The 11,999-nt window shown below is 38.2% G+C and overlaps 1 long non-coding RNA gene across 1 annotated transcript; it reads right to left on the bottom strand.

Moving 5' to 3' along the window:
* Positions 1-3,286: 3,286 nt before the first annotated feature.
* LOC309720131 lies at positions 3,287-7,485 on the bottom strand. The gene is made up of 3 exons (XR_014280424.1): positions 7,414-7,485; positions 4,504-4,694; positions 3,287-4,385 (listed from the first exon to the last, which is right to left on the bottom strand). It is a non-coding gene; the product is annotated as an uncharacterized lncRNA (long non-coding RNA).
* Between the last annotated feature and the right edge of the window lie 4,514 nt (positions 7,486-11,999).

The following is an 11,999-nucleotide window of genomic DNA, read 5'->3' as shown; positions in this document are numbered from 1 at the left end:
TCTAGCAAGCACTTGGTGACAATGGGATGGAAAACCCTGTTATAAAATTCCTATATAACAGAAAAAACAAAATAGTAGCAGAACAGGCTCAGGAACGGGCAGTGGCTGTCTACATCTGCAGTCCTATTCCTCGTCATGTACATGTCTTTGTATTCTTTCTCTTATCCCCCAGTCTGTCACGTATCCATGTCTGCTATGTCCCAGTGTCCCTCTGTTCCTTGTTTCGTCATCTTCTGATGGCTGTGTTCTTCCTCAAGAGTGTTTCCCGTGTTCAGGGTTATTTACTCTCGACCAGGATTCCTGGCATTTTGAGAGGGGCCAGCAATAAATCTGTTTGTTTTTTTTATTCAACCTTTGTGCTTTTGGAGTCCTGAGTTTGGTTCCCAAACTTGCTCCTCACTAAGGAATTAAGAACACACTAGGTAACGAGAGGATGGCAGTAGGTGGGAACTGTTGGTGGAACAAGCTGGAGACAGCCACAGTTACATAACTGAGGGAAATGAACAGAGGTGTGGACTCGAGTCACATGACTTGGACTCGAGTCAGACTCGAGTCATTAATTTTATGACTTTAGACTTGACTTGAAAAAATGTTCTAAGACTTGTGACTTGACTTGGACTTTTACACCAATGACTTGGGACTTGAATTGGACTAGAACCGGTTTACTTGAAAAGACTTGATATTTTACCCCAAATATAAAATTTAACATGCATATTATATAGAGATTGAAAATGTGACGTCATTCACGGGTAGAACCGCAAAGGATTCTGGGAACTCGTGGCAAGCGGTACTAGCGCACGCAGGCTTTCGATTGAAATCAGTTATACAGCGATAAAAAGAAACACAAAAATGTCAAGAAGCCGTTGTATTATTAACTGCAATAGCCGGTCGCGTGACAGCCACGGGAAGCCGACGGATAAAGAGATCGGTTGTTACCGGATTACGTCGTTGAAGAGAAATTGTTCGAGCCATGTTTCCGAATGGCCTGGATTGCAGCCATTCAAAGATCAAATATAACGTCCCAGAACACTCCAGCTCACAGGTTAGTCTGCTCCAAGCATTTACACAAAGGTCAGTGTTTTTTAGTAGTTAATACGTCATTTTCATAACATAATTGGTGATATAGGTTACAAGCAAGTCTGGCGCTGAACAGAAATTGTCGCGCTATGCTCCTTTATTTATTGTGCATAAATAGTGAATTGTCCTGACACAATATTGCGTTTCGCTTCTGTTATTATGGTACATTGACAAAAACATATACTTTTATTCACAGGATAAAACAGTTGTTTTGTATCACTAATTGCCCAGTACGATTACAGCATACAGTATTATTGTCACTGCTACATTTCTGTGATGGGTACCAGAAATTATTTCCACTACTAATTAATTACCGTTGAGCTCAAAGGTCCTATTAATAAACGGTTAACGAATGTGTATTTATGAAGACGATTTGTGAGACTGGTAAACTTATGATACGTACGATGGTCTTTCGTTCTACACGGTGCATTTCAAGGTCCTGCACCCATCCGTCGGTAAACTGTACCTGGGCTTGTTGCAGTGACCTGAAGTTACTAAACTTCACGAGTGTATGCACTCACTCCAAGAACCGTATGATTATAAATATGCATATAAATATGCTACGATGAGATAGCTGACTTCATCTAAATAGCAAATGTTGTCCAGGCTACGTTGGTGATGCAGTTTTTTTTAATATGTATGATATTTTTGTCATGCGATTTTAAAGCCGGTCCTACAACCGCATCCAAGAATAACATGCAGCTTATCTCAGAACTGTCGGTGAAAATTATTCTTGGAGCTAAGTTTAATTGAGCTGCATTTTAAAGAGGTGCAATTTCACAATTTGTGTATATTTTCTAAGTTCACTATTTTGTCATGTGTTGAGAAAAACACAGATTTTAAAATTACATGGTCTAATATTTACATTTAGCATATTAGCACATTATTTTTTCGTTTTTTTTTTTTTTAAAGACTCGAAAGGACTTGAAATTCAAAATTTCAGACTTGTGACTTGACTCGGACTTTTACACCAGTGACTTGAGACTCGACTCTGACTTGCCTGACATTACTTGAGACTTGACTTGAGACTTGAGGATAAAGACTTGAGACTTACTTGAGACTTGCAAAACAATGACTTGGTCCTACCTCTGGAAATGAAAGAGCAAAACACAAAGATGAGACTTGGACAGAGTGGACATGAAGGGAACAAAGGGAACAATGACACAGAACTCTGGAATGTAAGCTTCAGTCCACCTTTTTAGTACACATAATGTTCAGAATTAAGAGTAATTTATTCACTCCAAACTGGGAAATTGTTTTGTTACAGACCCTGTTCTTTAATTCAAACTTTTTAAGTTTGATTCTAGTAGTAGCCTTACTATAGTAGCAATATTCTGGTTATGTTATGGTCCAGAGTCTGTGGACTTGGTGTTTATGCTTGAGTGTATTAATATTCTGTTGGGTTGTTTGTGATTATCCCTAGTGCTTTGTGTCCTCTGTGCTCTTCTGTTCCACGTTTCAAGTTCCTATGTTCTGTCTCCCCAGTCTGTGTTAAGTTTGCGTGTTTAGAGGTTTGGTGTTTTTTAAGGTTTGTTTCTCTTGTCAATGTTTCTAGTTTTGCTTCCCCTTTTCGTCCCATTAATCCCAGCCTTGTCTCCCTCCTGTCTTCCATTCCCTGATTGCCCTGTGTGTATTTAAGCCCTGTGTTTTTTCGTGTGCATTGCTGGTTTGTCTGTGTTATTTCCCTGCATCATCATCCCTGCGCCTCCATTTAAGGTTTCAGTTTTGTTTGGTTAATTTTTCACAGTTTAAGTTATCCTTTCATTTTGTTTTGTTTCATGCCCATTATGTTCCTGTTTGTATCACCTAACATATTAATAAAGCTCGCCCACATCAGAAGCTGCCTGCATCTTGGGTCCTACTTTCAATCTCCACTCGTCTGCCACTGCAGACATGACAATTTCAAAGATTAAATGATACTGGAAAGGTAGTTACTATCATACCATGACCCTCTGAACTCATCATTTATGAAAACCTGATTAAAATAAATGTTCAAATGTTTCAATATTTATATCCCAATTTAGAGTGAAATGAAATACAACCACTGTGTTGGGATGCATGGAAAAGCTCCATTACTGTTATTGTTATTATTAGGTGACTTATACAGCACTTAAAAAAACCTTGATATCCATGTACATCACAGCAGCAAATAGACAAACATAACTCATTTTTGTACCTTTTAATAAATATGTTTGTATGAATAAAAAGCATACATGAAGGTCATGTAAAAATGTATTGGACAAGGATCATGTTATAATGTGCCACATTGTCAGTACAGAAAACTAAGCCACATTTCTTTACAGGATTTTAGAACTCTTTATCTTCTCTTACCATGTGACCATGAATTTAGATAAAGTAGTAAAAGATGTATTCAAATTATTGTTTGTAGCTGACACAAATATTTACTTGCTGTTCAGGGGGGGGGATCTAAAGGAGCTACTGGATTTGGTCAAGTCACAAATGTGCAAAATGAAAAAAAAAAAGGGTTTGACAGAAACAAACTATCATAAAAGTAAAACTAAAATTATGTAGAGATTGTAAAAGATTCTTGAATCAAATTCAGAAATTGTAAAAGAAATTGTGCAGATATGTATAGATGCTGTGGACATTTAAAGATTTAATGAAATAAGCCAAAAATATCATATAAAACATATACATGACATTTCCATCAACTGTTTACACACTCTGTGTTTGCATTCCTCTGTGTGTTTATGTGCACATAGTCCATCTTTATTTTTAAATTTCTCTGCATCTGTCCCATCACATGTTCCCCTCTTCATTCTCACTTTGTTTTTGCCAACACAAGCCCACCTGTTTCTGCTAAAATCAGTTAAACTGGTGATCTGCTGCTAACATCTGCTGCAGTGTTGTTCATACTGCAGCAGCACAGACATGACAGCAAACTGTCAACAGGTCCTTTCTGCATGAAACAAAATAGCATCAAGTCCACAAAAGGACTGAGCAGGATCATGGCCAAACTTACATTTCTGACAAAAGATAATAGAATTACTGCAGGCAAGACCAACACAAAGTAATTCAGGTGCAACAGAAACAAAGTTCCTATAATTCTTCGTTTTCCCTCAGCAGGAACTGAGGTGGCAGCAGGCAGAGCTTTGAGGGTCCCAGCTAAACAAAGAATGAACAGAGGGGCAGGGTAGAAGGTAAAAAGATAGATGCGTTCATGTTGGGGTAGTAATATTGCAAGAGAGATAGTGATAACACACACGGTCCAGACCAGAACAGAGACCAAAATAGAACCTTTAGTTTGTCTTATGAAGTTCAACATTGGACAGGTGATGAAAAAATACCTGCAACACAAAACAGTATTCTGATTGATGCGGTAGACAATAGTTTGACTGTAAGGATGCTTCAAGTCACAATAAAATGTAGTATACTTGCATTGAAAGATATATGAAAGATAAATACCTTTCCAGAACAATGCAGGTTTTGAAGTTGAGACTAGTTGTAACACCGAAGAAGACAAACACTGCAGAGACACCGGTGGGCTGATGATGGTCTTCCAGTTTAGCCAGCCAAAGAACTGGAGCACAGAGCTGGATTAGATTGGAAACCAGGATGTATATGTAATAGGGGGCAGGGCCTGGATCCCTTCGTCTCTGCAGAAAATATGACATTTACAATATTAAGCCATTTTTTATATAACTATATATTTTGCCTTACTGTATTCAGTGTCTAGTGTCTCTGCAAAGGAAAGTGGACCAAGAGTCCTTTTTACCTTGATAAATAAAATTTTTTGTTCCAAAGGCTTTTTTATATTTCCCCCTTCCTACTCATTAATAAGGACATATAACTAAACACTATATAAGGTTTAAGGATTTAAAGGTTACTGTCCAGGGCTGTGTGCAGCAGGCAGGAATGGAGGACCCAAAATGCAGACTCCAGGAGGCAAACTGTAAACTAAAAAAACAGCTTTCTTGCTGAACACCTGAAAAACCAACACTATCTAAACTGGGAATACAAATAAAGTAAAATAGACAGGCAGGCTAGCAGACAGAACACAAGGTGGAACTAAATAATAGAAACCTTAAATCAAAGAATATCAATAACCAAATCATAACCACTGGCTCAACAGACCTTTAAAACTAAATCGAGAATGTGTTGGGTAGGTTCTTTTATTTTCAACAAAGCCAACTGAGTCTAATAATACAGCGGTCCCCAACCCCCGGGCCTCAGACCGGTACCGGGCCACGAGAGTTGAGGCTCAGGTGTGAAATGTATAGTTTTCAGGGTTTTTATCGGTTTTCAGCGTTATTTTGTTATCGTTTTTATCGTTAACTCGGTTTTCCTGGGGCTTTTCACGTGTGTTATGAATAAATCTTTTTTTCGGTACCGGTACTAGTTTTATTATGTTGTATTTATCCGCGACACCTTAAAGGCCGGTCCATGTAAATATTGTCGGGCATAAACCGGTCCGTGGCGCAAAAAAGGTTGGGGACCGCTGTAATAATAGATTAAATGCCATGTTGAGGCTGTCATTTTTAGCATCTACATCAGTGGTGGGCAGCTCCAAGCCTCAATAGCCAGTGTCCTGCATCAAGATGTGTTTTTGATCCAACACAGCTGATTTAAATAGATAAATTACCTCCTCAACATGTCCTGACGTTCTCCAGAGGCCTGGTAATGAACTAATCATTTGATTCAGGTGTGTTGACCCAAGGTGAGATCTAAAACGTGGAGGATACCGGCCCTTGAGGCTTGCAGTTGCCCAGCCCTGATCTACATAAATGTTAAAATCACCCACAATAAAATAATTATTGTGGGTCATTGACTGCAACTCTGGATAGAATCAGAGCTAATGAGGCTGCACCAAATATCTTACACAATGAGCAGGAAAGTGAGGGAAGGGCAGCTGAAGAGCACATGCTGCTAGTGAGTTGGCTACAAGCTAAGCTAAGCTAAAGACACAGTGAGTGAATACTGTGAATATAATTCATGAGTGAATCAACAGAGCATGCTTGGCTAAAGCACATAAAGACTGGACTATGAAATGAGACATTATCAAAGTTTTTAATTAAACAGACAAGATACACAAAAACACAACTGTGTGTTGGAACAGGAAGTCAGTGCCACCCCAAGGAAAAAGCCAGTGATGCAGATGCATCAGCTTTCTTTTCCCCCAGACAACCTTGTCTGATTTTATTGTCATTCTAGGTCTGCTAGACTTTGTAGTATTTGTAATGATTTCTAGTAATGATGGGTTACAGCCAAGGTAGGCAACATTAATTTATGTTTAAACTCATGATTCTGATTACATTCACTCACTATAGTGTCTAGGGGTTTGGGAATCCTTATGTGTGCAATAGCTCTTTATATCTTGCTAAATGCGGTTGGCTAAATCCAAAAAGCACAGTGAATACTTAACTAGCAGGACAGGTTAGTTGATTTGTTAAATCTTCAAATACTGATAGAGATGGACGTAATTGCATACATACATACAAACATACCGCACAGCACATACAATAGATGATCAGTAAGGTCAAAGGAAGGCAGACACAGACGTCAATCCACATTATCACTTCAACAGGCTCCATCTGTGTTCACTCTTCAGTGATGGAGATGCTATAAATAAATTGTCCATTATTTATCTTATAAAATAAATAAGACTAAAAAAGGGACAAAGTTAGTACTGCTCTTGAGCAGAGGTGAAATTAGAGATACAAATGTCTTGATGCATGCGCAATCATCCAGGTAATGGAATCGCAAAAAGTTGATTCTGTTCATCTGGACGTAACGTTCTTAGTGGGAGAAGCATTTCATCACTCATCCAAGTGACTTCTCCATGAATAGATACAAATGTTTGGAGAATGGTTTATTAAACCAAAAGTTAGTCATTAGAGTTGAATGTTAGCCATCTGTACTTGCGTGTAACAGAGGATAAAATAAACCTTAATATCTTCGTAGATCAAACATTGCATCAAAACCATTTCTAGTGAGATGAAAATATCAGTTACTGATATTCCTCTGGCAGAGGCCGACTGTATGACAGACATGACAACATGAACTTGACAACATCAGACACACAGACATGAAACACATGAAGGGTAAGGGAGACTTCACAGGGGTTGAAAACAAAAGGGAAACTAATAAGTAAATGAACTTAGATAAGCTAACGAACTTAAACAACCATAACATGAAAATAAATGAAAACTCAAAACGCTGGGTCAAAAGACCCAGGATCGTGACAGTTCCTTAATTTCAGTAGGATATCTGATGACACAGACTTGTCCTGATTATGAAACACTTTCCTTATTAATGTTTTCCTCTTCAAATAGAAAAAATATGCATATGAAAGGAAAAAAAATCACATTTACTTGCCTCAGGACTGCTTATAGTTGAACCACTGTATACAATCTGCTGATTGTATACAGCAGATTGTATACAGCTTCCTTGTTCCTGTTTTGAACAAGGAAGCTGGCGCAACATAATTTACACTCCACCCTCCACTTAAATACATTCGCTTTCAGACTGGAGCGACGTTTATCTTTAAAGAATAGACAGTTTTTTATTTTCAGGGTCTAGTGCCCTTTATTCATGTTTAAAACTATTTCCAAGAGCCCTGGATCCAGCCTTGAGCTGGCCTCTGTGGCCTAACTATGATAATGTTTTTATAATATAATTATAATTTTGAAAACAAATTTTCAAAAAATGTTTCCTAATACTTTTTATAAAATACACATCATATTGTATTTAATAAGACGTGCAACTATCAACTGAGACAATAAATTCATTAGGAATGTGTTTACTGAGGCTAAACTGGGTCAAACTAGGTCATAAAGGAATTTATTCATGATCAGACTACTCTTTGAAACCAGGAAAGTCGTCCCCTGTTGACCCTTACATGGAATACAAGTTAATTTACTTTCATATTAGTTAGATAAACTCCTGTCTTTTATATACAGTCAATAATCACAGTCTTCAGTGCTGCAATCGGCCAGTTTGTTCTGAGCTAAGTGCTCTCAAAGCAAAATGGAATTTTTTAAAAAAGGAAACTTTTATTTAGGTGAAGTAGAAGAATTCTATGAAACTTCAGAAACAGGGAGCAAACAGCAGAATTTAAAAGTAGAAAGCCTTCCAGACACACAAGGCACCATAAACAAAACTGACAGAAGACAAATGACGAGTATGACTATTGCCGAGTTTCAGATACCTCAAAGTCTGAACACCGAACTTGGGAGTAATGTAATTCCTGAGTTTAAAGTTCTTTACATCCCAGTAGTTAAGTTGAAAAAAAGTAAGAGACAAGGTAGAGCTATTCAGGTATCACTAGAAATACAACATAGTACTTTTCTTTTTGCGCTTAAAAATGCAGCTGCAACACATCCATGAATGGAGCCTGCTGGTACTCTGTGTGGCTTATTTAACAAATCACAAATACACAAAAGGGCAGCATAGATTTAAAAAGAAAAATTACAGTTTTACTGTTATTTATATTGGATTGTTATTAGTTAGTATAAAATCCAAATAGAAGGGGCCTTCCAGATTCAAATTCAGATTGGGAACTCAGAAATTTGGACTTTTGACTCATGCAGGAACACACCATGAAGATGCAGAGAAAAGTCATTAGGGTAGAGGAGAGACATGCGGGCAATAAGACACAGCTGAGACAAATTATCTTCTTTGACAACTAGACAGGTGGAAGTGAGACTTAAGGCAGGGCACAAAAGACACATTAGTATCAATATAAGACATGAAGCAATAGAATAGTAAAGGTCCTAACATGGAAATGAAGATTTTGCAAGAAAATTACAAGAATATACTAAAATATGCAACAAAAACATGAAGATTTAAATCTAACTGTAATCACTAACCGAAAGGGGAGGCAAGTCGCCCCCCTCGTCCCCAGATTCTGGATTTTCAGAACATTGCTTGAAGCAGGAACTATCTGGATCACACAGGAAACACAGAGGCACTAAACAGGACTCTGTTTTCAATAACAAATATGATGGCATTAAAGTCTATAGAAAGGTATTGACCTTTCAGGTATAATTCTTTATTTAACTCCACAAAAAAGGCAAACCATAGTATAATTGACTCATGCATCATTCATATTCACACTTTCAAAATGAAAATAAATGTAAATAACGAGTTTTGAACTAGCAAAGGTGCTACAAGTGTAGTTAAACTTTTAGTTTAGATCACTACATCCTCCTACTTTTTCTCAGAAAAGGCTTACTCACTGGGGCTTTCGACTACTTCAACCACTAAAGACTAAATTTACTTGTGGTTTATTACTCACCACAAGTATTTCTATTTCTAACACACACAGCTGAGTGGAAATTTACTTCTCTCTAAAGGGTTGAGGGATAAAAGAAAAAACATCTCAATTGCTAAATATTCAAAAGCATAGACACCACTGCACAGAGGAACAGAGGGATAGATAAATATATCCTGCTGATGCTTAGTAATAGTCAGAGTTTAGTTGGGAATACGTCATGGCTTTGGTGTAAAACAAACAAACAAACAAACAAAAAATACATTAATTCATCCAGCCTTGTCCTGTAGCCTTGTATGCTTTGGGTTTTCAGTACGGGAAAGTACCACAAATGTGCAAACATGTCTGCATGGGCTAGCAACTAACCCTGGAATGAACATAAATTCTCCATGTTCCCCAACAGTCCAGGACACAGCACCTTCTTCCTGTATTTACTTTTGTTGCTCCTGCTGCAGACGCATCTGACCAATAAGTAGACTGAACCATCTCACATGGTTTGTTGTTAGCTTTTTGGTTAGCTTGGTGTCACTTAGAATTTTATCTTTGTGAAAACAAATCAAACCACTGAAAAAAAGCTACAAGTTTACGGGTGTCAACTGACTTGGACCAGAGTAAAAAAAAAAATGTCTGTAAAAAGGCCAATAAATCATGTCATTGTTACTACATCAATATGTTGTATACAATTGATAATAGGGGTTGGGTCTATCCAGTAGACATACGATTTTACAAAAGGAAAGGTAAAATTTAAATCTTAAACTTTATAACAAAATGCATTTGTAATTCTAATGTTTAACTATGCAAAAAATTACCACACGCATAATTTGATTCTTGTATATTTTATATTCATGTTTCATGACACGTACAATACTCTTTTAATGACAAAGTTGTATTTTTACTCAGTTGTATATAGCATTTGTATTCTATTTTTATCCTATTGTGTATATATTCTTTTATTCTATTGTATATAGTCCATCCATCTTCATCCGCTTTATCCGGGGCCGGGTCGCAGGGGCAGCAGCCTAAGCAGAGAAACCCAGAACCTCCCTCTCCCCAGCCACCTCCTCCAGTTTATCCGGGAAGGCCAAGGCCAAGAGATATAATCTCTCCAGTGTGTCCTGGGTCTGCCCTGGGGCCTCCTCCCGGTGGGACACCTCGCCCAGGAGGCATCCTTGTCAGAACCACCTCAACTGGCTCATTTCCATGTGGAGGAGCAGTGGCTCTACTCTGAGCCCCTCCCGGGTGGCTAAACTTCTCAACCTATCTCTAAGGGAGAGGCCAGCCACCCTTTGGAGGTTGCTCATTTCCGCCGCTTGTATCCGCGATCTTGGTCTTTCGGTCACTACCCACAGCTCGTGGCCATAGGTGAGGGTAGAGACGTAGATCCACCGGTAAATTGAGAGCTTGTGTATAGTAATGACAATAATAGTAATAGAAAGTCACAGGATGGTTATTTGCCATTAAGGAGATGGGATGCAGTGGGGATAAAAGAAACCTGGAGTCTTTTGGTCTTCCTCAAAGGTTCTCTAAAACGGCGGCCAGAAGGCAACAACTCAAACTCACTGTGAGGTGGATGGTTCAAACAATTAAAAATAGAATGAGCCTTCCCAGGCCCATTTTTGTTGTAAATGGCCAAAAGTCCATCTTGCCAGCGCCCTGAAATTGTGCTACCAACCAATTCTTATTCTTCACCTCTAGGTTACCGACCCAGGCAGCTATACAAAAAGCCATCACAGATTCAATAAAACTTCTATAAAACAAAGACAACATCTCAGATGAGATATTAAAAGATCTAATTTTCCTTAAAAAGAACAGTCTTTGTTTAACTTTTTTAGTAGTGGCATCAGCATGAGATTCAAAACACAGTTTATGGTCAAGTACCACACCTAGATATTTGTAACTCTCCACAATTCCAATATCAGCATCTTTATTGATAGTAGGTGATGAGCAAGAGGACTTCTTAAAATCAATAACCATATCTTTAGTTTTTGACACATTTAGTGAAAGGAAGGACTCATCATACCAATCCACAAAATCATCTACAACCAGCCCATGGCCTGACTCGTCCCCCACATAAAGACTGACGATCAGTGTGTCATCAGCAAACTTCAGGATGTGTCTGTTAGAAAAATTACTGCATAACCGATAAACAATCGCACACAACAGAGAAGGTGAGTGGCCAAGTTTGCACAAACAGAGTTTTTTTTTTTAATTTTTTTTTTATTTAACCTTTATTTAACCAGGAATGTCCCGTTGAGATCAAAGACCTCTTTTTCAAGGGAGTCCTGGCCAAGAGGCAGCACATTTCAAGACAAATACATACGAACAAACAAAGTTAAAATTACACAAAACAATTACACATTATTGAGGCAGCCTGTAGGCCTTTGAGTTTAGTTTTAAAAACATTTAAAGACAACAATTCAGTTGTCTTTAAAGGGGAGGCAAGTCGCCCCCCTCGTCCCCAGATTCTGGACGTTCAAAACTGCTGTGGTGTATCGATGGGGATAGCTGCTTAAAGTCAAGATGTGCCTTAAAAATAACAACTAGCCCTCCACCGTGGCCAGAAACTCTCGGAACACTAAAAAAGGCACAGCCAGTAATTCAGAAAAGAATCCAAGAAGAAGAATCCAAGTTTCACTCAAACAAAGAAAATCCAACACATGGGAAGAGAAAAATTCCTTCTACATGAATG

The sequence above is a fragment of the Aulonocara stuartgranti genome, assembly GCF_965226115.1.
Source record: "Aulonocara stuartgranti genome assembly, chromosome: 13".
In the NCBI taxonomy this organism is placed as follows: domain Eukaryota; kingdom Metazoa; phylum Chordata; class Actinopteri; order Cichliformes; family Cichlidae; genus Aulonocara; species Aulonocara stuartgranti.
Note: the sequence above shows the minus strand (reverse complement) of the source record. Positions and strands in the feature narration are given on the sequence as shown.